Here is a 26,505-nt window from a genome sequence, read left to right as displayed (position 1 = left end):
GCTACAGGCAAAGCCTTTTAATACAAAAATTTCCTAACTTGCCAACGAGTGCTTTCGTCTCAACGAGGAAATGTTTGCACAAATGTGGCTGCTATTGCAGGGTGTTGTTGTTGGTCTAAGCCATGAATGAAAACAGCTAAATCTCCTCCCAAACAGCTTTTGTGATGTGCAATGATAATGACAATTTGGCTGTATCATCTGGCTGGGACTTCAAGCAGTTTTTACTACTTACTCCTCACTGCTCTGCAGGCAGTAAACTGTAGGCTTCTCTCAAATCACGCCAACTCTTCTCTGAAAGCTTTATTTTATGAAATCAGTTTTCCCAACAGCAACACTACTAATGCACATCTAAGGACAGCAGACTTGCTGCATGGCTCTGCAGCATGCTAAATGTATTGTTACATTGCTTGAGGTCACCCAAGAAATCAATAGCAGAACTGGGCTTGGAGCACAGCCTGCCTGAAACCCACTCACCCTTTCTGCTGGCCACAGGACCAAGATCCACAGAGATACCACACTGTGCTCTGCATCACCGTGTCCAAAGCCAGTCATGGTCACAGACACACATACACATGCACAGCAAACTTAGAATCAATCCTGATACCACACTAACACAGAACAAGAAAACATAGGACTTTTTTATTTTCACTTGCTGAGCTTCTCTGACCTCACTGAGCAGAGTTTTCAGGCTGGTTCTACTGTTTCCATTACGTGGCTCTAAAGTATCATTCCTAGAAAGGCCACTCACCAGCTTTTCTAGGAACTCAGTAACTCCCCCATCCCCAGCACCTTTTTTTTTTTGTACTTGTTAAGGACCATATTCTGCTCCCCACACACACACACACTAATTAGCACCTTCTTCCCCCAACACTCCCACTGCTGTCCTGCAAATCCCATGCTGCAGCAGAGTTTGGCTCTCCTGCAGCCAGCAAAACAGTGAGGGACCTGCAGCAGTGCTAAATCACAGAAGTTTGCTGGGCTGCAGACATGGGTGTGAAGGCCAAAATTTAGACCAAAAGCAAGGACTGGTCTGGGGAAGAAGTTATATGAAACTGCAGATTTAAACATGTAACACATAAATCACCCAGTCTAGGAAGTGCAGGTGAGTTGGTCAGACTCCCTATCTGAATGCAGAGGTACATGGAGGTGTTGTTACCTCCTGGTGCTCACTCTCAGAATTATCTAATAGTCAAAAATTACACTAATTCAGAAGTTAGGCTTTAAAGTAATTTTTATGCCTAGTTTAGACCCTTCATAATACAATCATGCAACAACTGCTCTTTTTGCACTCAAACAAGTGTCTTGTTCCACTTGTTATTTTAAAAGGAAAACTTCAAAAGAAGTACCCCATAGCATGTAGAACTGTGTATTTTCTAAGTACCTTCATGAAATCAATACTGAAAGCTCAGGAAGAATACTCAGGTCATACTCATGTTTGACAACAGAAATCCATCTTCCAACAGCCAGCAAACAAAAAAGGGGATCTGGAAGTTTTGTTTACTGAAAGACAAATTTAAGTTCAAGATGTTTAAGACACTGTCTCTCCCTTTATTCACCTGTAGCATTTAATACCTGAAATCAAAGCTGTTCACACAACATGAAGACACGTTCTTAGACAATGTGGGGCTGAACAAAGTGTCCCTCTCCACTGAAGAGTCTTTAAAACAATTTTATTTTACATCCTGCTTGTCAAGAGGCAGGTCAGGGGCTCCTCCAGACCCCCACAAGGCTTCTGTCTGCTAGACTCCCCCTCATCTGAGGAGAAAAGTTGTCTCCCGTACCATACACGGCTACAAAGTACTGCAAAGTATGAAAACTGTAAAAAGAGATGGGTCATGGCAGAACCCTGAAGTTTTTCACCAACTCTTTATGATGCCTTAAGTTATAGCTTTCATATTTTCTAGATTCCCTACTGCATTAATAAATAACCCTGAACTTCATATAAAATGTTAGCAAGTTCTCCTCACAGTTTAGTTACACAAAACAAGCCTTTTGCAGCCCAAGAACCAAGGACACCCATTGCAGCTTCAGGCCCAAGAAGTACAAATAACAGCAAATTGAGGAGAGCAGTCTGGGAGGAGGGGACTGCATAACCTGAAGCTGTAAATTGGACAATTAACCCCAACATATAAATGGACCAAAACTTATAAAAGTGTGAAAGTGTGTGACCTGTCACCCATATTGGGTGTAGCCTCTGCCAGGCTCTCATACAGCCCAAGGTGTATCCTTTGAAGGCCTTTTAATAAATTCCTGCTTAATTCCTTTAACACTGTCTAGCCTCTGTTCTAGGCAGCCTCTCAAGGCATCATTTCTGTGCAGACCACATCACACCCAATTCCTCTGAATTCAAACCAGCACACAAGGTGCAGCCAGTCACGGCCAGCCCTGCTGTCCTTGTCAAGGACTCCACCAGAACACACCACCTCTGAAATCTCATCTCCAGGCAGCTCTGGCACAGCCCCTGCCCTGTCCTATGGCATGGCTCATTTACCTGGCTCTGAGCACTGACCTTTTGGCCCTTTTTATTTCCTAGCTGCTGCACTCCCTGCAGCTCACACCATCCCCATCTAACCTCATCATGGTAAATAGTCACAGCCCGTTCTCTGAGCTCAGGCAACATTTTCATCTGCACCGCTTCATTTGGCCTAACTTTCCTACATTTTGTTACTCCTGCCTGAATAAGCTATTTCTACATTTCTACATGACTTTTCTTTCCAAGTTCTATTACCTATGAAATGTCTTTTCCACTCCATCTCCTTCAGCACCTAGGAAGCATACAAAAACCTCAGCAGCCAACTTGTTATAGATCATAACATCCCTGCTATTTACTAATTTGTTTCAAAGCAGAACACTACAAGGATCTCTGCTTTACCCTGAGGAGCAGAAGAAAGGTCATGTCTTCCACTGTTTTCCTGCAGATAATCCAAGCAGTCTTTCCTCTGCAATATGCAATCAGCACTCAGAAATTCTGTGGTTTAAAAGCATGACCTAGCACAACCACATTACACAAGACCAAGAGGAGACACACAACCAGAGGGGCTCTGTGGAGAGCCACAATGCCCCATAAAAGACACAGGCTGTGTGTCTCTGAAACACAAGATGTGTATGGGGGCAAAAGCAGTGCCCACTTCCCAACAACTCACCAATAGACCCTGGTCCACTGCTCACTGGTGGAGAAAAGGGTCTGCAGCAACACTTGTTCATGAAGGGGAAATCAGAAGACATCTCCAGAGGAGGGCAAGATTTAAACAGGAAAATTAAAGATAGCTTTCAGTGAAAGTGATGAATGTGACAGCTCCCATGCAAAGAGCCTACTCTATGTGTATTGAGACACACCAAATTCACATAAACTTTCAAAACTTAGCATACTTGCTGAGGAAATCAACCAGAGCTGAAGAAAATAGCCTATCTAGAAATGCAAGCACTGACATTTTACAGGCTGTTTCTTAGGATTTCACAGCTAAAATATTTTGTTCAATCTGCCTGGAAAACAGACCCAGAGCAACGTGACCAGACCAGGTCCCAAACCCTTTCATTAACACAGCATCATTTTTGCTTATCCCCTGCTCCAAAGAGCCTATTTTCATACTCAAAGGGTAGATAACAGCCTTCTGAGATGTGCTGCTCTTGTGAAAGTTGGTATGAAAAACACTCTGTGGGCTTACATCTCCCTTCATTATGTCTGCACCTGCAAAAGCAAAACTCAGACTTTCACCCCATTTCTCTGTGTCTTTCTGATTCCACACATGCCATGACTGAACTTAGACCTGAATTCCAACTAATATAGCTGTATATAGCTAATTAGGGAGCAATTAGTGCTTCCTGATGAAGGCAGACACAGCCTAGTAGAGGCAGGGCAGTATCTACTCTGCACTGACCACCCCCTTCACCTCACAGCAAGGCTTCAGCCTGCACTGACCCAGCTGCAGGGCTGGGTCATGCTGCCCACTGATAGAAGGTTCTGCAAGATGCCATCCCCTACTACGGCTAGAAAGGGCTCTGTGCAAGAGTGAAACCACAGGATCTGGGGATAGGACAGCAAATTTCCAGACCTGTAAAGTTAATCTTGGGCTCTCCTGCTCAAAGACCCTAAACTGATGTTTAATATAGAAAAAAACCCCACTGCTTTTCATAAAACTTCTGGTCCAAGTCTCAGTCATTCCACTTAATCTAAATGTCCTCCTTTTTTTTCTCCCCTTGCAAGAGCAAGTTTTATCCACAGAGTCATGCACTTTAAAAATGCCCTAAAACCACAAATCACAGTTGCTGTGCCCAGACACATGATTCATAACCACAATAAACTTGTTTGAGGCTTGTTACTCTCTTTTGCATTGATACTAATTCTCAAGATGAGGGGCAGATTGCTTCTTCTGCAAATATACTCCAATTCTGAGGAGATCTGGGTAACCTTCAGCCTCAGCTTCATTCCTTAGCTGCCTAAAGAGATTGCAATTTCAAAAAGACTGTCTCAATTACATCAGTGGCCAGCATCCTATGAATACTGCTCCCAAAGAGGAGTGCTTGCATCTTCAAAACTCATCTTCTCAATGAGAAATACAGGAAATGGGTCCATACACAAGAGCAGCCCCCTTGTGCCAGTCAGACCTTTCCTCAGCCACGAGGACTCACAGAGGAAGGGTGGGTGAAGTCAGCAGAAAGGAAACTAACATCCTGCTGACTTCCAGCTAAAAAATATCAGACTTTGACCCTACTTCAAAAGAAATTACCAACCACACTGCTTGTCCAGGTAGCCTGCAGGGTCTAAATGGCACATTGTCCATGAAACCCACAGGTCCCCTCCAACTCAGAAGCCTCTCCATGCATGGCTCAGCAGAAAATGAACCCTCTTGCCTGAGCAAACAGGCTGCAAGGCCCACCCACCTTTACACCTGCTGGCTTCACTGCCACCACATGACACAGAACAGTTTGACGCTGGGGCTCCTGGAGTGTGTCCTCCCACCAGCAGGGAGCTGGGTCTGGGCAACTCCTGTTTCTCTTTTGACTGCTCTCTGGCCCTTCCAGCCAGGGGTAACCCAAGCACTTGGGCAGTTTGAGTTCATCCATCAGGTCCTAGCACAGAACTGGGTAGGATGACTGGCAAGCTGCTTCTGTTTGCACATTTCGTTTTATCATCTTCCTGAATGGAGGGGTTTGTAATGTACATCAGTGGAGCAGCCAAGAAAACAAAGAGCTGCTTCAGCTGACATGCAGCAGAGCACACTTTCCTAACCTCTTTTCCTTCAAATGACTGCAGTTGCCCCAAAGAACATAGTGAAAGCAATATTTTCCCACAGGCATGAATAGATTACAACATTTCTCTGAACTGTAAATTATTCTATTAGCTAATGATTAGCACTGCTGTAGGAACAGACCAAACACTTCAAACTCAGCCCTAAATTTTGTTCTGAAAAACCCTTTACATGTAAGGTACTCTCCCTGGTACTGCACTTATGAAAACAGAATCACTTTTGTCTATTCACTGAGACACCAAAAAACTATTTGAAACAAAGGAAGGGAACTGCCCATGATGAACAGAAACAAAAAAGTCAAGTTCTTGCACTACAGTAGTTTTGTGCGACTTGCTTCTTCCATCTCACATGGTAACAGATGAACACTGAAAGCAATTTCCAATCTTGTTTTGTCAGTACATGGACACCTAATAAACCCCAAGATGCAGAAGACACACAAAAGGCCTTTTTCTACTTCTTTTGGTTGTATAACTACAGGACATAGTTATGACACTCATGCTACTTGAAGAAATTAAAGGCAAATAACACAAAATCCACAAAAGATAGTGGGGAAAACACAATGCTGCATTTGTGTAAACATAGGACATCTTTCAGGTGTCAGGCTGGCTGGTACAGAATCTGCTGACATTCTTTCCAGAATGGCTTAAGTAATTGATTTTCTTAAATGGTTTATTTGCATAAGACTCTGAGACACCTGACAGCAGGCAAAAAGCAGCTGCATCAGCAGGTGCCACACTGAGCTCAGGTCTCAATGCTGATTATCAGAAGCAGAGATGCTGGTCCCAAGGAACACCTAATTGCCTGCTCACAGCCCCCAACTATTCCCCCAGTTCCAGCACCTCCTTCTCTGCTGTGCACAAAAGACACTTTTTTTTTTCATTCCCAGAAAGGGCCTGCCATGGGATGGCAGCCTGGGCCTTCTGCTGCCCATACAGCATGCAACAGCACTGCCCAGGAGGAAACCTGCCCAGACTCTGTTGGCATAGATACCAATGGAATCAGGAAGGCCAAACTTGACACAGGGGATGGATTAATGCCATGGAGAGCAAGCAGAAGTCATGGAGTCATGCTGGTGTGTGATGCCTTCCCAAACCCTGGCACTGAACCAAAGATGAGGTTCCTCAAAGCTGAGTCCTTGCACCATATCTGGCTGGTTTAAACTTAGTCAGCACTGCACTCCCAAACAATTTGATCAGCTTTATCAAAAAGAAAGCAAACCCTTCACCACATGCTCACTATTACTGCCAGGGTCCAAGACCAGCTGTAAATGAGGAAGGCATAAAGGCTTTCCTGTTGCTATGCTACAGATGTTGTTCAGTATCTTCATGGTGTATTTCTGAGACTCAGGAGCTGGTTTTGCTGGCTATAACTGCATGTGGATGTAAGTCTATTGAAATCAATGGACATAAGCAATTTCAGAGATAAAAAAGCATCTGGCCCTGTTGCTTCAAGGCTTCTAGCAGAAATACAACATGCACCATTTCATTCATACATGAAGAGCTTGAGTACAGCAATCCTGAGCTTCAGCTTCATAATAATCCTCCTGCTTATTATGAGAATGCATAATTGCCACTACATAACACTGGCAGAATCAGTCAGAATTGTATTTAAAAGCCCAAGCTTTCTAGCTCAGCTTCCATGGCCCACATATGAAGCTTGCCTTTGAATTTGCCTGAAAAAAGATCAGCTTTTCATCCAAAGCAGTAGTTCCCTACTTGATGGGTTGGAGGCCACATGTTCTCCTTCTGAGCACATTGTGAAGTGTCTCAGAGGCACGCATCCCTGCTCTAATTAGAAACAAAATACAATTTTATACACATATCTGCCCATACTGTTATTGTTTGCACTATGAAGCTATTTCTCAGTTGTTAGATCAGGCTAAGCTGCTAATTAAGATGTACAGCAGAAAAAGCCACTTTAGTGGAAGAAACAAAAAAGCACTGCATGAGGCTCAGGACCTTGGAATCTGATCCCAGCTGGGTCACAGACTTGCCTACTTATTGCCAGCATTAATTAATAACATTAATATCCTAATGTTCCTCATTTCCTGAGAAGCAAGCTGGAAAAAATAACAGAGTCTCCTAATGGAGACACTTTGTACTTAAGGACTGGATCTCTATGAATGCTCCTTCCTCGCTGCCCCAACTATGGAAAAAAATACCTGCACAAAAGAGTAACATGGCATTTTTCTGGCTTCTAAACTTGGCCTCCTCATCACAAGGTGCAAAGACACAGAGATGTATACTGTGCACTGCTGGAGAACAGGGGCTTTCCTCTACCCACAGTCTTGGATGAGCTCAAACTCATTTGTGACTCCTGCACCTTTACCTCCCACCCTATCTCCACATCAAGAATTTTTGTGCAGGCACTATTCCCTGAGTGGTGTTTTCTAAACACCTTTCTAAACGCCTTTCTCAGATGTAAACAACCACACAGAGCCTCACCACCCACCTGGCTCCTAACCCTGTCACACATATTTCCATCATCTTTTCTATAGAAGGATTATTATTTAGTTCAGCAGGTACCTCAAGGAAAAAAATAATTACCAGAAGCTTATAAAGCTCTGGATTTCAAATGCAGCACCATTGTGAAGCACTGATTTTCCCTTATCTCTGAGATTCTCATTGAAATATTTAGAAAGACCAGTCTGAGTGAGGTAGCTCTGTCAAAAGCACATGAATCATTTTAACTCTTTCCTACAGTTCCATACCACAACTAAATCTCTCCTAGGAATGCACTTAAAAACTAAGGATTGAGGTTTTCACATTTTCAGCCACACCATTGACTCATATTCAGATGATGGGTCTTAGGAAGCTCAGCTCAAAGCAAACACAACAATAAAGTGTGAGAAAAGTGCATTTATATCAATGCCTGGCAATGTAAAGCACCATGTTTTATAGCATTTGGATCACAAACCTAGGTGATGAAGAAACATAGCAAAGCATAAGCACCCTGTGTGTCAGCAGTGGGTAAATATGGACAATAGAGACATGGACTTCTAAAGAAGTATTTTTCTCTTTTTTAATGAGAATCAAAACACTATCCCATCCCCTAGAAGTGTAGAGTTGACTTGATTTTATCAGGATTTTAGACACTAGTCTTAACAGCCTAAACTTGACAAAGTTATTTCAGCTACACAAAAATATCCAGAGATGTAATACAGGACACATGATTTGTATATTCTGAAAAGTGCTACATGTTTCATTCATAGCACAAAGCAACAGGATATTATATATTATTTATATATATTTTTACATATATGTATATACACACACTGTACTATAATAGCTAAAAGGAAAATCGGTTCCAAGCAAAACCAGTTGGGTTTCACAAGAAAGTTTTAAAGTCAGTAACTCCTGTATTGATACATTGCTCAGACAAATGAAGTGAATTCTACAGCCCACCTTTCAAAGCCTGAAAAATCAAGAATTTGGTGAATGGCTTCCCACTAATGCCATAGGCTTCCATGGTGAGAAGCAACACAAAAGGAAAAACTGTATTACCTTTAGATGATGAGGCATGTTTACGCCTGCAGCACTGAAGAACTGGAAGAAAAATAACTGACTCTTCCTATGACTGTAATCTCTTTTTCCTCAGGATGTCAAGCCTTTTATCTTGCAGACCTGGCCACACCAGAAAATCTGACATTGCCTTTAGGAAGAGCTCCAGTGAGACACTTTATACAGCCCTATCAGATTGAATATCTTTAACCCTGGTTCTATTATTACTGGTACCACTCAGAAAAAAAAAAAACACCAAAAAAAAACAAAACAACAACAACAACCACTATGAGTAACATTTTGGAAGAAAGATTTTTGACATATCAATTGTTAAATGGTAATGTGTCCAGAAACCTGTGACGATGTAAGAAATGGAGATAAAAATCTACCAACAGGACATGAGTTGGTGCTCTAAGCAACAGAAGAGCTTCTGCCTCTGAGTGCTACACACACTGAAATGCTCTCTCCCCACCAGTAATAAGACACTGAAGATGTAAAGGCATTACAGCCACTCTTTTGAAAGGCTGTAAGTGAAGCAAATCTTGTAGATAAAGATATTATCTCCCACACCTGGTGGGGGCAGGGAAAAAAAACACATACCAAAAAACCTTTCAGGAATAGAAACTTTTATCCAGGTCTTCACCATTCACCTGCAAACCTACCTATTTTTCCTGCTGTATAAAATAATCTCATAGATGATGTTCTCTATCTCCAAATAGACTTATCTTGCTTAATTTAAACCTTTCAGGTTAGAATTTAAGAGCATAACATTTCTTCAAGATTGTCTCAGAAGACATCATTGCGGCACATCACAAAAAAGATCTGGCTCCTACTCCCATTGAAGTGAAAAGTAAAACTCCTACTTTCTGCTCTGTAGAAGGATCTAATCAAAACTGTTTATCCTATTGCCTTCCAGCCTCCTGGTATGATATACAGGAGGTAGTAAGGAATGTGGTTTTACTCCACTGAATAAAATAATGTTAAAAAGTACTGTAAGGGCCTACTAGCTGGTATAGCAATTTATTCCACATAAATGAATGGCATCTCTGAGTGACTGAAGACTAAGCATTAACTAGAAGCAGATGCTTGCAGTTCTACAATATGCTGTTTCCTTTTAAAAGCAAAGTTGTGCACCACCTGTTCCTTCCATTTTTCTTTTTTTTTCTGAAGACACGTCTGGCAATGGAATTAGCCATTAAAAGACAACCCACAAACATTTACTTGGTTAACTAACTAGCACTCAGGAGCTGCTGGCATCAATAAGAACAGCTTGCTCAGATACTCCTTCAATAAATAGCTTGCTAGCCTTTGGGTTTCACATCTGGTGTTTGATAGAATGGTAACCCAGGCACCTGTTATTACTCGCAAAACTGCATCTTTATATGTCATATGTAATCAGAGAAGATGAAAAGAAAAGTGGTCCTTAAAAGAATACCTATTTCTGTACATTCCTAATCTCAGGTTTTGGATTATTTCAACAGGTGGACTTTGGACATGCAACCCAAATGCACCTGAAAGAGAACTAAACCAACAACCCAGTTCTGCTGCTGTGCAAAATATTATAATGATTCCAGTAGAGCCATGCCAATGAGAAATCTGCTCTGTTAGACTTCATACCACAAGCACACCTGCTTCAGAGTCATACGGGTGCCAACTGTTTTGTCTGCAGAAATTCTACAGCCACCACCTTCATTCAGCACCTCCCACTTTTTTCCTCCCCTGGTCCCAATCCTACCCACAAAGCTTCTGCAGAAGAAGACATACACCAACATCTCTCCTGCTTTTCCACCTACAAACACAGGGAGCATCACACAGTTCTGCAGCTAGGGCTGGCTGATGTCACAGTTTGATGGCCTCCATCCTGAACAGCTGGATGCAGACCAGGTCATGTGTTTTTCTAACTCAGCAGCCTAGTGGCTGGGTCACAGCTCTCCTACTGCCCAGGGCTAACAGGATTGCCCACTGAGAGTGCAAGACAGCGAAGTGCTGCTGGGGGCAAACACCACAGGAGAACTCTAGGTGGAGAAACTCTCCCTCTGCCCCACACCCCACTGCAGGGCTCCTTTTTACAAGAGGAGAACTTGGAACATCAAGACAAGGAGCACTTCCAATCAATTGGAATGCTGGCAGGTATTTTTGGGGCAAAATCAAGTTGCTTATGAACTTCAATGTAAATAGTGAAGGCTTTGCCTAAATAGCTTCTGCCTCACATGATTCTCTCTCAAAGAAATTCTCTCCAAAGGATATTGGATGTAATATCAATGCCTTCAAGGAGGTTTGTTTTTTTGTTAATTTTAGCACAAGGAGAATATCATACAGAAAACCTGTCACAGAGAAAGAAGTAGGGCCCAAGGATAACATCCTGCTGGTTTGACCACGTGGGCTGTTTTCACTCCTCTGTGCCACACATGACATTGCTTTCCTCAGGAACCTCTCCCTTTACACTTTCTGTTCCTAGCAGGAGAGAATGGTAATGGTGTGTACAGATGAGTAGCTCTGCAAAACAATTTGAGGTGCATGATCTTACACTGGGAACTAGAGAGCCTGTATACCCTAGCAGGATGAAACTTAGATTTCTCCAAGAGATCAGGTGACTTATTACAAATTTTTATTTGCTGGGCTACAGCAGATCACTTGTACAAGAGAAACAGCCCAGAACAGCAACAATTTAAAGACAGACATATTAAAGACTTCACAGTGTAAGTGGTGATGCCAGTTCTTGTATATTTTAAAAACAACACAAAGGCAAATGTTCAGCTAGCTCTGTTTATAGGGCTTCTAGGAACACCAGCTCACTCATTTTTCATTCTACATATTCTTTAATCTTCTTCTAGAGTCAGTGGAAAGAGAGAGGTTCTTCAGAAAATGGCTCAATCCCACATTGCCTGTCACTGTCATATTTTCTGGAAAAATCCCTTCACCAGGGATTTCTTCTCCTGGGAAGCTGAGAAGCCTCAGAGAAAAAGGAAAACAATAATCATCTGATTGTTTCTCCTGTGTTTTGCTGCTTTGGAATGTGGTTGGAGATTGTTTTTCCAGCATGTGAATTGTTTTTACCTAATGACCAATCACGGTCCAGCTGTGTCAGGACTCTGGAGAGTCAGGGTTTTTAATTAGTATGCTGCTAGGCCTTCTGTAAGGATCCTTTCTCTATTCTTAAGTATAGTTTTAGTATAGCATTCTTTAATATAATATCATAAAATAATAAATTAGCCTTCTAAGAACATGGAGTCAGATTCATCATTTCCTCCCCACCAGGGGGACCCCAAAAATACCACAACTGCCTTCCCAGCTTCCTGAGATGCTCATCTACAGTCTCTGCTCTCTGCAGGAGGTGAGCAGTTGTAAGCACATTGCTTGCAAGCAGTAATGACATACAAGGGCCTAATGTTAGGCTAGTCAATGCAGATCTTCAGGCTTCTGATAAAACTCTCTTCTGTTTTTTGTTCATACCACAGAGAAATTCACCATGAACAAGTACAGGCTTTGGTACCATTATGTACACTTAGGTTCTTCCTGTGAAATATTCTGATAAGAAACAAAACGATCTTTTTGTTGCTTTGTTTTCCCCAGGTTCTCCGTAAAACATAACAGTTCTGCTGACATTTAATATTTTCTTTTGAGGATTGGGGTTTTATTGCCCTTCAAGTGTGAAAAATTAGGTAATATTTATGTTCAACACATACTGAGATTGCAGAGACAAGCCTGAGACAAACAGTCTTGTTTTCATTCCTTTGTGCAGGATACACTGCTGTCTGCTGAGCAAAGAAGGTGCTCTGGGGCAGTTCAGAAAGTGATGCAACAGACTGAGACCAATAAACAGGTGAAGAGCTTCTCTGTGCCATTATATGGGTTGTGTACACACCTAAGAGAAGGTTATAAGGAAGACTAGCAAGACAGAAAAAGAGAACCGAGCATGATCTGCACGTGCTCTAGATTCACATGGAGAAGACAGAAAACCTAATAAAATTGAAAAAGTGTGATTTGTTTAAACAGCCTTGGTGCAGGACCACTCCTCTATTCTGTACTGTGTGTTCAGCTTAATAAAATGAGATTTGGACAACTGATTATTTAATTGCAAGAAGGTCTTTTGCTCTCCATTTATGCAAGAACACAGCTTCTATTGATCAACTGTGAGCAGCTCAAATGCAGCTGAAAGTACCAATATCAAGGCACTGGAAGAATTGGATTACTGCTCAATTCTACAAGCAGACAGGAGTTTGCCTACGCGCCTCAGCTGAAGTTCACCAGCCTGCTCTGACTTTCCTGGTTACACACATCAACTGTGATAAATCTTTGGTAAGAACAGACACCACATTCAAACCCTGCCACAAAGACTACTGAAGCACAGACCAGCACAGTGAAATGCAGAATGAATTCTCCTCAACTTCCCTGCTGCTCTTTGCAAAGAGCACCCTCCAAACAGCTTTGTCTACACTTTTAGCTCAGATCCTTAATCACTCCTTCCTATTTAACTTTTTGGATTTGGCCTTACTACAGCTTTAAAAGACCCATCTCTTCCTTAGCATTTAACTTTTTGCCTAATGATTCAAGTTCAATGACACGCAGAAGCTGACAAGGAGCAGATAAAAGAAACCTCATGCACTCGCTGAAACAAAAGCTAAGACCACTTCTCACTGGATAAGGATTAATACCATGAGCAGGGCCCCTGGCAGTTTCCACTCAAGAACAATGACAACAGGAGCCTTGCTGATAAATTCTCACATCTCCCCTGATTCTCCCACTGCCAGAGAGGAGGCTGACACGACTGCAACAATTTTTTAAAACATCTTGAGAAATACAAGTTGTACATCTGCATTGCAGCCCATCACAGCTATAATGCAGTATTTCAGAGCTGGTGACAAGAAACACACTCTGAAACACCCAGCAGAGAGACTGCTGCTCTGCACTGAAATACTGCTGCTCGCTCTCTGGCTGTGGACACATCCCCCAGAAAGACTCACACCTTCACACAAAAGAAAAAACTATGACCTCCAAGAGAAAAATGTGAGGCTGCAGTAAGAGCAGCAATATTGTCACCAGAAAGTACCCCCAGCACACAGATACAGGCAACACATGCTCCAGTTTTTACTTCATTCTCCACACTGTAAAAAAGACAGAAAAGAACCAACTACAGAAAAGATAAAAACCAAACCCAAGAACAAAATCCAACTTCTTTATGACTATGAAGTGTCACCAAATAAGCCTGGTGCTTGAAAACTTAACTTCTCTTGAAAGAAGAATGACCAAGTAATTCTTCTTCCCATAACCAATGCGTAAAGTGAAAATGGTATTTACCAGCTCTCTCTCTGCTGTTTTTCACTTGAGTCATTCAAATAACTAAAAGCTGTCTGAAGCCATTACACAAACTCCCCTCTGAACAGATAATACCAGGGGTGTAAGTGGGAAATCCTAGGATCAGCATCTCTCTGCATCTGGGCTGTGTTGCAAACGTGCATATCCTATAAACAACCTCAATAAAACATTTCAACAAAACAGAGCAATGAATCCTCAGACAAGGTGAGCATGTGGTGACTAACACACAAGTGATCAGCACATGTTGTAGGGAACTTTTTTTGCTAAGTGTGAACTCTAAATTTGAAGTGTGAAAAGAAAAAAATGCCATGTCACAGATTCAACTTCAAGCGCTTGTGCTCTGCAGCAGCTCAACTCACAATGACAAGAGGACATTTACTGCAGAAAAGATGTCTACAGGAAAAAATTGGCAAAAATCTCAATGTTTTTATTTTCACTTGTTTCCACCTCTGTGCCATAAACACCTTCACCATGCAGCACAGGAAATGTATATATTTTCTTTGTTAAAAACACCATTACCATACATAATTCATGTACATACAGGCATAGGAGGAGTCCTGTCAAACTATTTGGGTTTGTTTGAACAAGCCCCAGAGATTCATTAGGCAATCCATCCCAGTAAAGTCAAGATGCAGCATTTCCAGAGCCCTGGAATGACTGATAGGAGACCAACAAAAACAGAAAACCCACCTTGCGGTGTTGTTGTCACCTTGTCAGTCACAGGATATTTTATTTAAGGTTTCCACAATCTGAAACAAAACAAAAGCTCTCAGTTAGTGGCAGCTGTTAAAGGGAAAAGCTTTATTTTTATTATATTAATTAAAGACTCACGAATTGCAACATGTTAATAAGAAAATGCCTTCCTTCTCTGCTTTTAGTAATATGCACAAAGTTACACCAGTTACACCAAATGCTCTTTTTCAGTGGTTAGAGCCTCTCTTGCCATTATAGCTCACATCTCTTGATTTGCATCAGACCATGTCTTACCAAAGAGCCCAGTCCTCCAGAGTGCCTGTTTTTGTATGATGTGAATAGCCATGGAAAAGCTGATTCCTCTGAAGCACAGGCTACACTATGGTGTCTGTTAGGATCAGAGTTTCATAGAAACAATTAAATCCCTTCCTTCTTTGCAGAAAGAAGATGCTCTGAAGGCAGAACACCTTTCATGTATCTAGATTCATTGGGGATGATTTGCCAAAAATTAGAAAAGATGCTAACAGCAACAGCCCTAAGTACAAGGAGTCAGCAAGCAAACAATGCAGATAATACAACCTAATCTGCCAAAAGCTTCCTTGTTGACAGGAATCCCACAGTTACACTGCACAGTAACAAACAGTGTGCTTACAAGCTGCAGACCAGACTCACGGGACCTATTAATTCAGTATCAGGTAATGTGGTGTCATGGACCACAGAAAATCTGCAGCAAGGAATTGCTGTTGATCAGTCTCAGAGAATTCTCTGGTGCTACAGCTGCTTTACTGCAGGAGCCTGGGCATCTCCTTAACCGGCTTGTGCTTGAGTTGCTAAACATCTAACAATAGATCTAACATCATCAAAATGGCATAAACAAGGACTAATTACTGCTTTGCAAATCCTGGGAATGGCTAGGCAAGGGAGAAGCACCTATAAACTGCAAATTTCTTGGCATTTACAAATTTCATTGAATTGCCTGAGAAGGAAGAAGCACAGACTTCTCTACCCAGCTTCATGTCAACAACCAACAAATTGATCATTTTCCAGGTTATCATCTTCAATCAACATGAGCTCTACCTGCAGAACTAACTTCTGCCAACATGTGGGTTACAAAACTCACAGCTGGACAAAGCTATTTAAGATACTCATTGCTTCACAGGGGAAACATAGGGAGAAGATAAATGTCAGCAGGGATAAAAGCCTTGTACTTCTAGCAAACTTTGCTATGTCCCCCTGTACCCAAAAACATAGGGGTTGTCATTGAAAGTAGTGGGAGTCTCATCTCTGACTAACAAAGGTAGAGAAGAAAAATATTTACTTTCACAGAAAGGTAGAGAAGGACAGATTCAATGTCTTGCCAAAGTTAACAGGAAGCAGCAGCTGAATCATGAGCAGAAAGCAAGGACCCCATCCCTCCCTCCTTCTTTTAAGCACGGGGGAACTTCCTGAAAGCACAAAAAGACTTAAGTCTCTACAGCACACTGCTGTCGTAACTGAGGATGAAGATGGAGGTGTAAGCAGGAAAAGAGAAGAAGGGAAGTCAAGCTCAACTATTTCTTTGCTGTCAACACCAGCAAATGAAAAGTCAGTTCTTACAATATACTGGCCAGGCATGGATCTTATTATCTTTTGTTAATTCCATATGTCTGAGAAGAAAATCAGCTGTAAGCTGGTTAGACTCACTAAATGACATTTGTCTAACGTACCACCCACAGGTGCAGAGCCATGAACCAAAGAATGCTCATTCTTTAGGAAAATGCTAGTCATCCAGACACTGTTAGTGATGGTCAGCAAAACACAACCAGGTAACAATTCATACGTAATATTCCCCTCTTGAGCAAAACCCCATTCAGCACCCTCCAGTCTCTGAGAAGCTCCCCATTTCATATCCAAACCAAGAGACAAGGAGGAATGGTACCAGCAGGATCCCTTTTCTCAAGCTTCTGATGAGCAAATGATGGACAAGCACCCAACCCCGGCACATCCAGCAAGCAGAATTTCCAGTTTTTTTACAGTTTGGTCCACAATTATTTACTCCTTAGAGACTCCAGACTCATCCTACGATCTGCAGTCACAATAAAAGGGAAACATACTTGGTGTTAAAATGGCCATGAAACACCAATCAGACACCTATCTACACTCCTGCTACAGTTACACTCAGTTAACTCCACTTTAAAAACATCAAGATTTTCCAAATCACAGCCCTGACTCATGCAGCCTGTGGTGAGCAGGGGACATATTCTGGAAAAGACTACTAATAAAATACCATGCCAACTGCTTGACTCAGAGAAAACAAGATTAGCACTGCAACATGTTGGCATTTTTGACTTCTGAATACTTGCTGGATGATAAAATCAGGAGCTGTCTTTAAAGTCTACACAGAACAAAACTATCTAGCCCTTTCCTGTAACTACAGTGGCCTTTGCTAATGTTGTCAGCTTTCATGTGAAGCTGCTGTTCCTGCAAGGAGTCACACTGACAGCTCTGGTTACCAAAGTCTTTCACTAAATGCTTTCTATTAAGATCCCACAGGAAATTAAAGCTGTCCAGTGTTTTCCACCTTCCAGCATACACCTGCCCCAAGAGATGGACACACACTGTAATGATAGCTGAGCTTATCCAAAAAATTCATTGGCATAACTGGATACATCTTCCAACACCCTGGGGACAGTTCAGTTCAGAAGATGGAGCTGGTTTGGCTAAAAGGGAGAAACTGTTTGGAAATCTGAAGGTGAAAGATGGATTGGGTAATGGTGATGATGAAATGATAGCATCAACTAGTCAAATATAAGGAAGGAACAAGTAGAGCAGATCAAGGGCAGTGAATCTCAAAGAAAAAAGCCACAGATTTTAAGCAACTCCACACAGGTCAGTAAGGCTTCATAGGAGGCCAAAAAAGTGCAGAAAAATGCTAGAGGTGGAATAAAAACGCAGGAAAAACTTGTTTTAAGGTAAAACAAAGGTGGGACATAACTGATTACAGTGCTGACCACAGAAATATGTTTAAAGAAGGGGTTCATGCAGGAAAGCCAACTGAAGCAGATGAAATCTTACTAAAAGTTTTTTATTATTAAAAAACCCCAACCAACAGACTGAAAGCAACCACACACAAATAGACTAAACCACTGACACCATGAACTCGCAGGAAATGAGGGAAGATCTAAAGCACTGCCTAAAAGAAAGCACAGAACCACCAACCACCATAAAAAGGACAGAGGATGATAACCACACAGGGAATTGCAGACCCGTCAGCTCAATTCAGGCTCCCAAAACAAACTGTGAATTAGTCATAAATATCTGAAAGACAGATGGTCCACATCAGCAAATCTTCTTCTGTAAAGAACTGGTCTGACCTAGCTTTCTGTTACAAAATATATGGTACATTTACTGGAAAAGGGCAGCACATATATCCTATATTCTTGGGAGGGCAGGTGGTTGAATGTGTGCTCAGGGGGTTAGGGCTAGTGAGCCTGAGGCTCACTTCCTTGCAATGCTTGGTGTGAGCAGCCGGAAAAAACTGAGCTGAGAGAGTTTCACAAGTATTTCATCACATTCAAAATCATCCAAAATCAATGCCATGGAGGTCACTGATCCAAAGTGCTGCTGCAGAGGTAGCAAAAAGGAAACGTTTCCACATACAGCTTCACCCACCATCTTATTTGAGACCCAATAGGCTGAGCCCAGGTACACAGCACTGCTCAGCCAGTGCAAGCCCACATTCCTCTCTGCTGCGCTGGCTCTTAGGTGGAGGCAAGTCACACCCCACAGTAATAGCAAGGTGAACAATTGAATATTCAGCTTCCACTGAGGAGGTGGCTCCTAACAGGTTCTCCAGAGCTCTTCTGTCAGAGCCATCAACCTCATACTGTTAAGTGTTGTCTGACACACAGACATGCCTTAGCCCAGGAGATAATCCTACAAAGTAGAAAGCTAGCAGTTGTTCAACATGTCTGAAAGACTTGCAAAGGCGATTTAGGCTAATCCAACTAAATTAGGAACCCTCTGAAGCTGTCAGTTGCCTTCACTGGACAGTCAAAAAGAACCAGGTAAACAGGATGGAGATATCCTGTGATGGGAACCTGCTGCCACCACCAAGATCTGCATTGTATCTCTTACAATTCCTTCCAGCCTTGTACATTTACCGTTCTTTGCTCTGCTCACTGAGGATAATGGACAGCTCAAGACTCTGGCTGTTCACCTGCCTGCAGGCGATGAAGCTGAGCTGCAGGAGCTGTCTGTGGCTGCACTCTGAAGGCCCTGGCCCTGAAGGTACGCTCAGCTAAATGGCATTTTGGACTGGGGTTCACATTTGAAGCCTACTGGTTCAGCAGCCTGCTCACTGCAGTCTATGTGAAGAAAGAACAGAATAATCTTCCATTTCCTGAAAAGACAAATTTCAATGCTCACTTTAACTGACCTAAGACCATTCCTCATCTGCAATGTTACTTTTTGATAGCCTCTCTTACCACTTGTAGCGAAATGGAAAGTTTAATGAGTTCTAAAACCCCTCTAAATATATGAGATTGTTTACATACAAGCAATGATCTGTGGCTCAGAACTGAAGCAGCAGTAACAAAACAGATCTGCAGGGCACCTTCCCTGCTGTGCAAAAAGGGAGTAGATACACATTGAACACTTTTAATGGAAGCCAAGAGCCTAGTTTTCCAGGAGCACATACCCTTTTCAACTTCAATCTGCCAGTTTCAGGGACAGGAATTCACATAAAAAGTACACCAAGCGCTGTCTGTATTTCTGCAGTGAAAGAGCCTCAGAGCTTCAGTTTGGTTTCCTAGATGATCCTGTTATCCATTCTTTTAATGTTTGAACACATTTTCAAGGGTGCAACTCAAAACACTGCAAGGGTACCAACAGTGCAAGACAGCATGTAAGGAACAAAACACCCTGACTTTGAGAGATCGGTGTTGTTATCATTCCTCCTATTCAAGTAATTCCTTTATCCTCATGACAAGGTACTTCTATTATTAAGAGCCTGCAAATTTTTAATTGTTCCCCGTTCTCATCCACAGGCAATGTCTTCCTCATAGCAGTTCTGATTCCCAGGAGTTTCTTCAGTTTATCCAGCTTCAAGTTACATTAAACAGCATTTTTTTTTTAATGCTCTTAATTTTTTGATTCATTGGCATCAACACTGTAAGAGTTAACATGATGAGAAACTTTCTGTGAGGAAAAGAATTGCCTGAAAATTTTTTCTTCTTCCACTGGATTTTATAGTCAAAGGCCTGACTCCTAGCTAGGACAGGTCAGCATAGCTCTATCAAAATTCCAGGAAATGCCACCAGTTCACAGGAGTTAAGGATCCATCCTGGACAGTTGTGTCAGGAAACCACAAGTGAGTTATTCTTTTCTCCATAGTGATGAAAACATGCTTGAGAAGTATCTTTGCTTTCTTTTGCTGAGAATCTACATGTTCCCAAAAAAAAATCCTTAAGCATTTCTTCTGTTACTCTCACATGTGGTTCTGAGGCCACAAAGCCATTTGGAGCTTCACCACTGACCACCGCTTTCCAACCACATCACCACACTCAGCCCTACCAATCACAACTCCACAGTGACCCCAAGCAGCTTCCACTGGTTACCTACATGTAAAGTTACTCAGACTTCAAATTATTTTTTCCACCTCTACAGTGGAAGTGCCCACCCATCCACTGCAGGGCTCAGAAATATTAATTCCTAAACACAAGATAATATAAGAAGGACTGATACAGAAAAGTCAGTATTTTCAGGGCAGTCTTACACAGTTTGCAGAAAACAGAAAGATTTAAGATGTGTTCTGATAATACAGGAGAAAAGCAAAAGGATGGAGGAGCTGTTCCCAAATGGAGGAACATGCGATTAATGAGGCAGGAGTGCTGCAGAAACAAGTAATAATGCGATCCCATAATTAAAGACCGCTTTGTAATATGTATGCAGAAGGCTGCCACAACGACTGCACAAACACCCTTTTTCCAGCGTTTCCTGAAATGAGCCATTTAACTCAGCCATGTTAAAAGGTTCCTTTAACAGCCTTTTTTGGTCTGTGATACATCATCTGATGTGACTGAGGTCGAGTGCATTAAGAATCTGTGTAACATTTTGTGCAGCAACATGACAAAAGAGGCACTGTCTGAGCTGCAAGGGCTGACCAGCACTCAGTCTATTTCTACAGCCATGCTAGAAACACATGTGGAAGTGTACAGAACTTAGAATTCATTTTGAAACTTTTAAAGTAAATGGGGTGTTTAAATTCTGAATAAAACGTACAAATACAAAGTTCTTGGTGGCCTCCTAGACCATATATGAAAGAGAGTGGCACTACAGAAACAGCATGTTAATGACACTACCCACTCAAAAGGTTAATAGGGAAAGGCAAGGACACATAGAAGGGCTTTCTGTGTGCCTTACCAAAGGGACCTGCATTACAAGTAACAATGGCAAACTCCTTTAAATCTGACTTATAAACCCCATTTTTTATGGATTTATTAACTTTTAATTAGTAGACACAAGCACCACTCTAGTTCTAAACCACCCTTCTTTCAAAAGTGACATTATCTGTATTGTATTTGTATTACAGTGAAGGAAGAATGCACTTTTTCTTTTATTAAAAGGGTTGACATTCAGTAATACAATTAATGAGTAGTTTTGAATGTTATCTTCTTTTGAAACCCTCTATTCAGGATTGGAACACTGTAATTATAGGTGCTGAGCAAAGAGCTTGTCTAGGTACATTTCAAAATGCTACATATATAATTCATCTTGAGCTTTTTTTTCAGAACTGAGATTTTCAAACATTCAAGGAGCTTTCAAAATGGGGAGTTTGATTTAATAGGGACTGGTCACCCAAAGCAGATACTCAGAAAACTGCTCCAATAGCCCTAAGATGGCCACTGTGGCAACTATTCTATGAGCAAAAAAAGGAAACTGGGCTCTGGCACAGCAAGCTGTGATTCATGAAAATAGTACTTCCACCACTTAAACAGCCCTGCTAACCTCCATGGGTCTTATCACATAACCACACAAAATCAAGACATACCAAGCACAGGCCTGAAGGGATCCCATGCAACATTTCCACCAACACTTTTTGGTTCTGGAATAATCTCTTTGACAGCCTATTTTTTTGGTTTGTTTATTTCAAAAGATACAAGGAAAGTACTTGCGAGCAGGCAAGTACAGGTGCAGCATTAAATAAATTAGAATACACTCGTCAAAATTCTAGACAAGGTGTTGGTTTAAGATGGGGAAAGTGCAATGTTAACCTAACCACACAGGCAAAGACCACTTGAAGTCATTATATTCAGGATGAAGGAGAACAGTCTGTTTAAAAGCTGCACAAGTTCAGGTCCTCAGTATTTGGGTGTGCATGGATAGATGTGTTTGCATGTATTTGTCTATATATATATATATACACACACACTCCGAGTAACTACGTAAACTAGTTTTTTTAAAGAAGATAAGAATGGAAAGTGGGTAGAAAATGAAATTTAACCAGGACACAAACATCTAAAGAGCAAACATATTAAAAATTAAACATCCTATTCAATAATAGTAAGTTCTAAAATTATTTTCTGAACCCTGGTTTCTACAAGCACAAGACTGCCACTGAATGAGAATTACTCCTTCCACTCTGAGATTAAACTAAGAGCACCACTGATTTGAGCCTTCTGCTGTGTCAATTGATACAGGAAAGGCAAGGAGCCATGGATTTCTCTTTTTTTTTAATCCTGAAGCATAGTAACTCTGACAGCAAGTCCCTCTGCAGTGGCTGAAGTGCACACTATCTCAGGAAAAAGCCTTGTGCTGGCTGCCAACGACTAAGTCAAGCTAATCAGCAATGTGCCGATGCATGCTGATGTTGACACTTCAAGGACCACAAAATTATTCTCAGTTCTACTCTATTAATCCTTTAATGCTGGTTCCCATCAATCAAAAAGCCCACTCTAATTACAGGTTTCAAAAAGCACCAGTAAGATCATTAACAGAGCAATGCAGAGGACAGCACAACAAGAAAAGGCCTTCAGATGCCAAATCCTTCTATACAAAGCCTAGTGTCTGCAATTTCCTCAGAAGCATCAATGTCAAACCACAGGCAGAATTAACAGCATGTGCTTCACAGAGGTGTGGTAAGCCAACAAGCTGCAAGAGCACACTGCAAGCAGAAATCACTTCCTAGGTGCTATACTAGTCCCTGAAGTTAGGTACATACACCTCACACTACAAGGGCTGAAAACTCTCCTGCTGACTATCTGGACACTTGCACCAAGGGCCCAGCTCTGCTGGTCAGCCTGCCTCCAGCAGCTCACCCTGCTGAATAGAGCACAGAAATCATGGGAACTGCAGAAAACTTGAGTTAATGACTGCAGTCTCATTGCCCCCTTCTACACTTGAAGCTAGTTTTTCTCTGCTATATACAGTGAGCTGGCAGTTCTTCAGAAAAGAATTCACTGTTCTTATGCTAAGTCACATCATCCAATTTTCAGTTTCTATCTGAAAGCACTGTACTGGCTTTATGCTTTACACTTTCCCTCCCCTTCACCATTCTCAATTTACTGTGCAGCCTTTTGCAATCTCTCAGCAGACAAATCAATTCCTGCTATCATCCTTTCACCAGTCTTCTTGAGTAACACCAGTGAGACATGCAGTGTTTTTGAGGAACTGGACACTTTGGGTAAAGACTAATTGAGGCAGACACCCTCTAGGACATGCAGTCAAGAACATCCAGAGTGACAAATTGTTTGAAAACTAAACATAGAAAATAAATTTAGGCACATCTGTCCAAGTGTCAGGATTTTTCCCACTTCCTCCCTTCATGTGTTAAGTGTGAGACCTTACCGAGGCACACAGATCTCAGAAATACTGTAGAATTAATGACCCCTGCATAAAAACATGGATTACATCAGGAAGCACATGTGTATTAGCTAACCTTGATATGGGTGTTTGCTCCACCTTATGTCAGTGCCTAAAATCAGCTGTCTTTGGCCAAGATAGTCAGTGCTAAGTACCTGTCATCATGCACCTGGACAAGCTCCACTATTCCAAGACTTCTCCCTCAGCATTCCCTTCTGAGCAGATTGCTCAGCCCATTTTCCTCTGATCTCCCACTATCTTCTTGCAACCCTCAAGTACCTTTCCTCTACACCACTTAAACATTAGCAGTGCACTGGTTCAAGGCCAGCTACTTTTGTCCTTGTCAGCACTTTTTTCCTAGTGCTTCCCAAGAAATCCCAAGGCAGATGTAAGCCAAGTGCTGCAACAGTTGAGGGGAAATACCACCACCATCCAAAGATAAGGCACAAGAACTCCATGATTTCTCTGCCCCAATGTCTCATCTCAACTTTGCACCTTACAAAACTCAAGGTATAAGCACTCATAGCTCAATAACAAAAATCCCTTTCCCTGTCAGCTGACTGCCATCCTGGTCCTCAGGCAGACATGGATGGTCCTGCCATCCATGGTCCTCAGGCATACATGGGATGTGCACACCAGAGAGGCAGAATGTCTGTGCTAAAGCCCTACATGGCTGTAAATACCTCAGAGAGGACTCTTCTGTACTTGACCAGGGAAGAAAGAACATTCAACAGAGCAAATGACCATGCAGCAATTGGCAAAAATCACTCAAGTCAAATGCACTCAGAGTTACAAACGAGGGTACATTAAGTTGATGATGTCTTTAGGGCTAGAGCCTCCTTTGCAATGCCCCTAGCTCGAAGGCAAATATGCCAGCAATAATGGTAACTGAAACAAAGAACTGGATAATTCTGCCCTAAGGAGAGAACATCTGGAAAAGGCTGAAGCAAGAGCCAGAATAGCCCTAGTAAGAGAAAGCTTCAGCACCCACTATTACCTTGTGCAGGCCTCTTGAGCACTGAGGATAGATCCTGTTAAGCACAGGTGAGTTACTCTGCCAAGGCACAGAAGAAGATGCCACCACAACAGCATGGCAGGTCTAACATGGCTGCAGCAGAAGTGAGTGGAGCTGCAGGGAAGCACAACAATCAGTAAGATGCTCAGCACACCTGAGCTGGTTGTGTGGCCACAACCTGTGTGCTTTCTGTCACTCCCATTTGCTCAGAAAGTACTTGCCTTAAGGCAAGGCACAGAACCAAAGCACAACTTCCCACTTGAGACCATAAATAAAATATCAACCAAAGTAAATGAGACAAGCAAAGAGAACACACCTCATCATCCCCATCAGGGAATGCTTTCACTTCTCCTTTTCCTGAAGGATAAGAGATGGGTAAATAAAAAAACCCAGAGGTTGCTCAGGGTTTTCTTAATTTCCATGTTTTATCTTTACAAGAAAACCATTCACATCATCTTATACAGTGTTAAGTCTAATGACATGAACTGAAAGCTTTGCTTTCACCATTCACACCTGTCCAGGACACCAGTTCTAGTTATTAACCATCACTTAAAATACTCACCTACATACTCTATCCCCATCTCTGAAATCATGTGAATTATTCAGTAAGCTGCTACAACAAGTTTTCTTTAGAGAAGACCTGCTTTGCATGACATATAGGGAATACATTAAAGAATTTATGTTCCTGTCAGATTAGAAAATAAATTGATAAAATTACACTTGCTTTCCAAGATAATGGCTGAGGTTACACCAATTCTTTAGACTTCTTAGCTTTTAGGGAGGAATGTACAGAAAACATGTACAGACCACAGAATACAAATTCCTAATCGCCTCCCAAAAAAAAAAAGTACACTTTCTAATATTCTGTGACTTTTGAAGAGGGTAACAGGACTAGATACACATAAAATATGACCCAGAACTGGGTCTTGTAAACCATATTCTTTCATCAAGCAAAATAGAAGCAATTTCTGCAACCAAGAAGGAAAAAAAGCTAAAATGTGCTGCTAAATTGTGTGAAGGATCTTTACCTTGCGTGTACCAAGTCTGGATGAGCCACTGAGGAGTTACCATGCACACACACAGATAAAGACAGATACTATAGATACAGATATTATATATATAATATTATAGACAGTAGACATATCTCAAAACATATTACTGGCTGCTTTTCTCAAGAACCACAAGCTAGATATCCTTTCTGCTCCTGCCTTCCCAGATGCCTGGATAATCCTTGTGGATTTTACAAGAGCAGAGACCACAACTGTCCAGCTAAACACACAGCAGCAACTTTTACCTGCACAAACCACCCAGGAAGGCAGCTCTCTCTTGGAGCAATAGCCTCTGAAGGAAAATAAAAGTGAAAAAGTATTTGTGGCCTAGATAATCCTGTAATTAAACAAACTTTTAACAGCACTCTGGTGGTATGTATTGCTGGTATGAATCATGCAGCTTTTATGAAAAATTTTAAGTTGAATTTGCCTTTCTTCTGCCATTTTCTGGATAATTCTGTTCTTTTCTCCACAATGAAAAAGACTTTGGTTTATCTTTGCAATACTTTCATTAATTTTAAAGCAGCAATCTTCCAATTTAAAAAATGTGTACTGGTGATATTTATCTTATGAAGGCATTTAGCACAACAAAAAATGTCATGGGATTTCATTCTCTCATTGCAAATACCTCACTGTGAGTTTCCAGAGCCTTACCCTTCTACTAAAGTGGAAGTTCCACACCAAGGAACCAGACTTGCAAACTACCTAATTTTGTAGGAAAGCATACACACATGAATTATGCTTTACAATGGGAAGAAGAAAAGCCTATAAATTCAATATGCAATTTCCAAAAGACAAATTATATTCAGCATTAAACATTTAGACAATAGCTAAGGAAAAAT

General features: G+C 41.6%; 1 protein-coding gene across 5 annotated transcripts in view; it reads right to left on the bottom strand.

Moving 5' to 3' along the window:
- MAP2 (microtubule associated protein 2) overlaps positions 1 to 26,505 on the bottom strand; it is a 219,796-nt gene that overhangs the window by 158,015 nt on the left and 35,276 nt on the right. For all 5 annotated transcript variants that reach the window (XM_084209753.1, XM_084209756.1, XM_084209758.1 and 2 more), the window contains exon 2: positions 14,756 to 14,814. The gene's annotated coding sequence lies outside the window, so the exon portion shown is untranslated. The remainder of the gene's footprint in view (positions 1 to 14,755; positions 14,815 to 26,505) is intronic.

Source organism: Fringilla coelebs, assembly GCF_963513975.1.
Source record: "Fringilla coelebs genome assembly, chromosome: 7".
NCBI lineage: Eukaryota > Metazoa > Chordata > Aves > Passeriformes > Fringillidae > Fringilla > Fringilla coelebs.
This window is presented reverse-complemented; position numbering and strand designations above follow the sequence as displayed.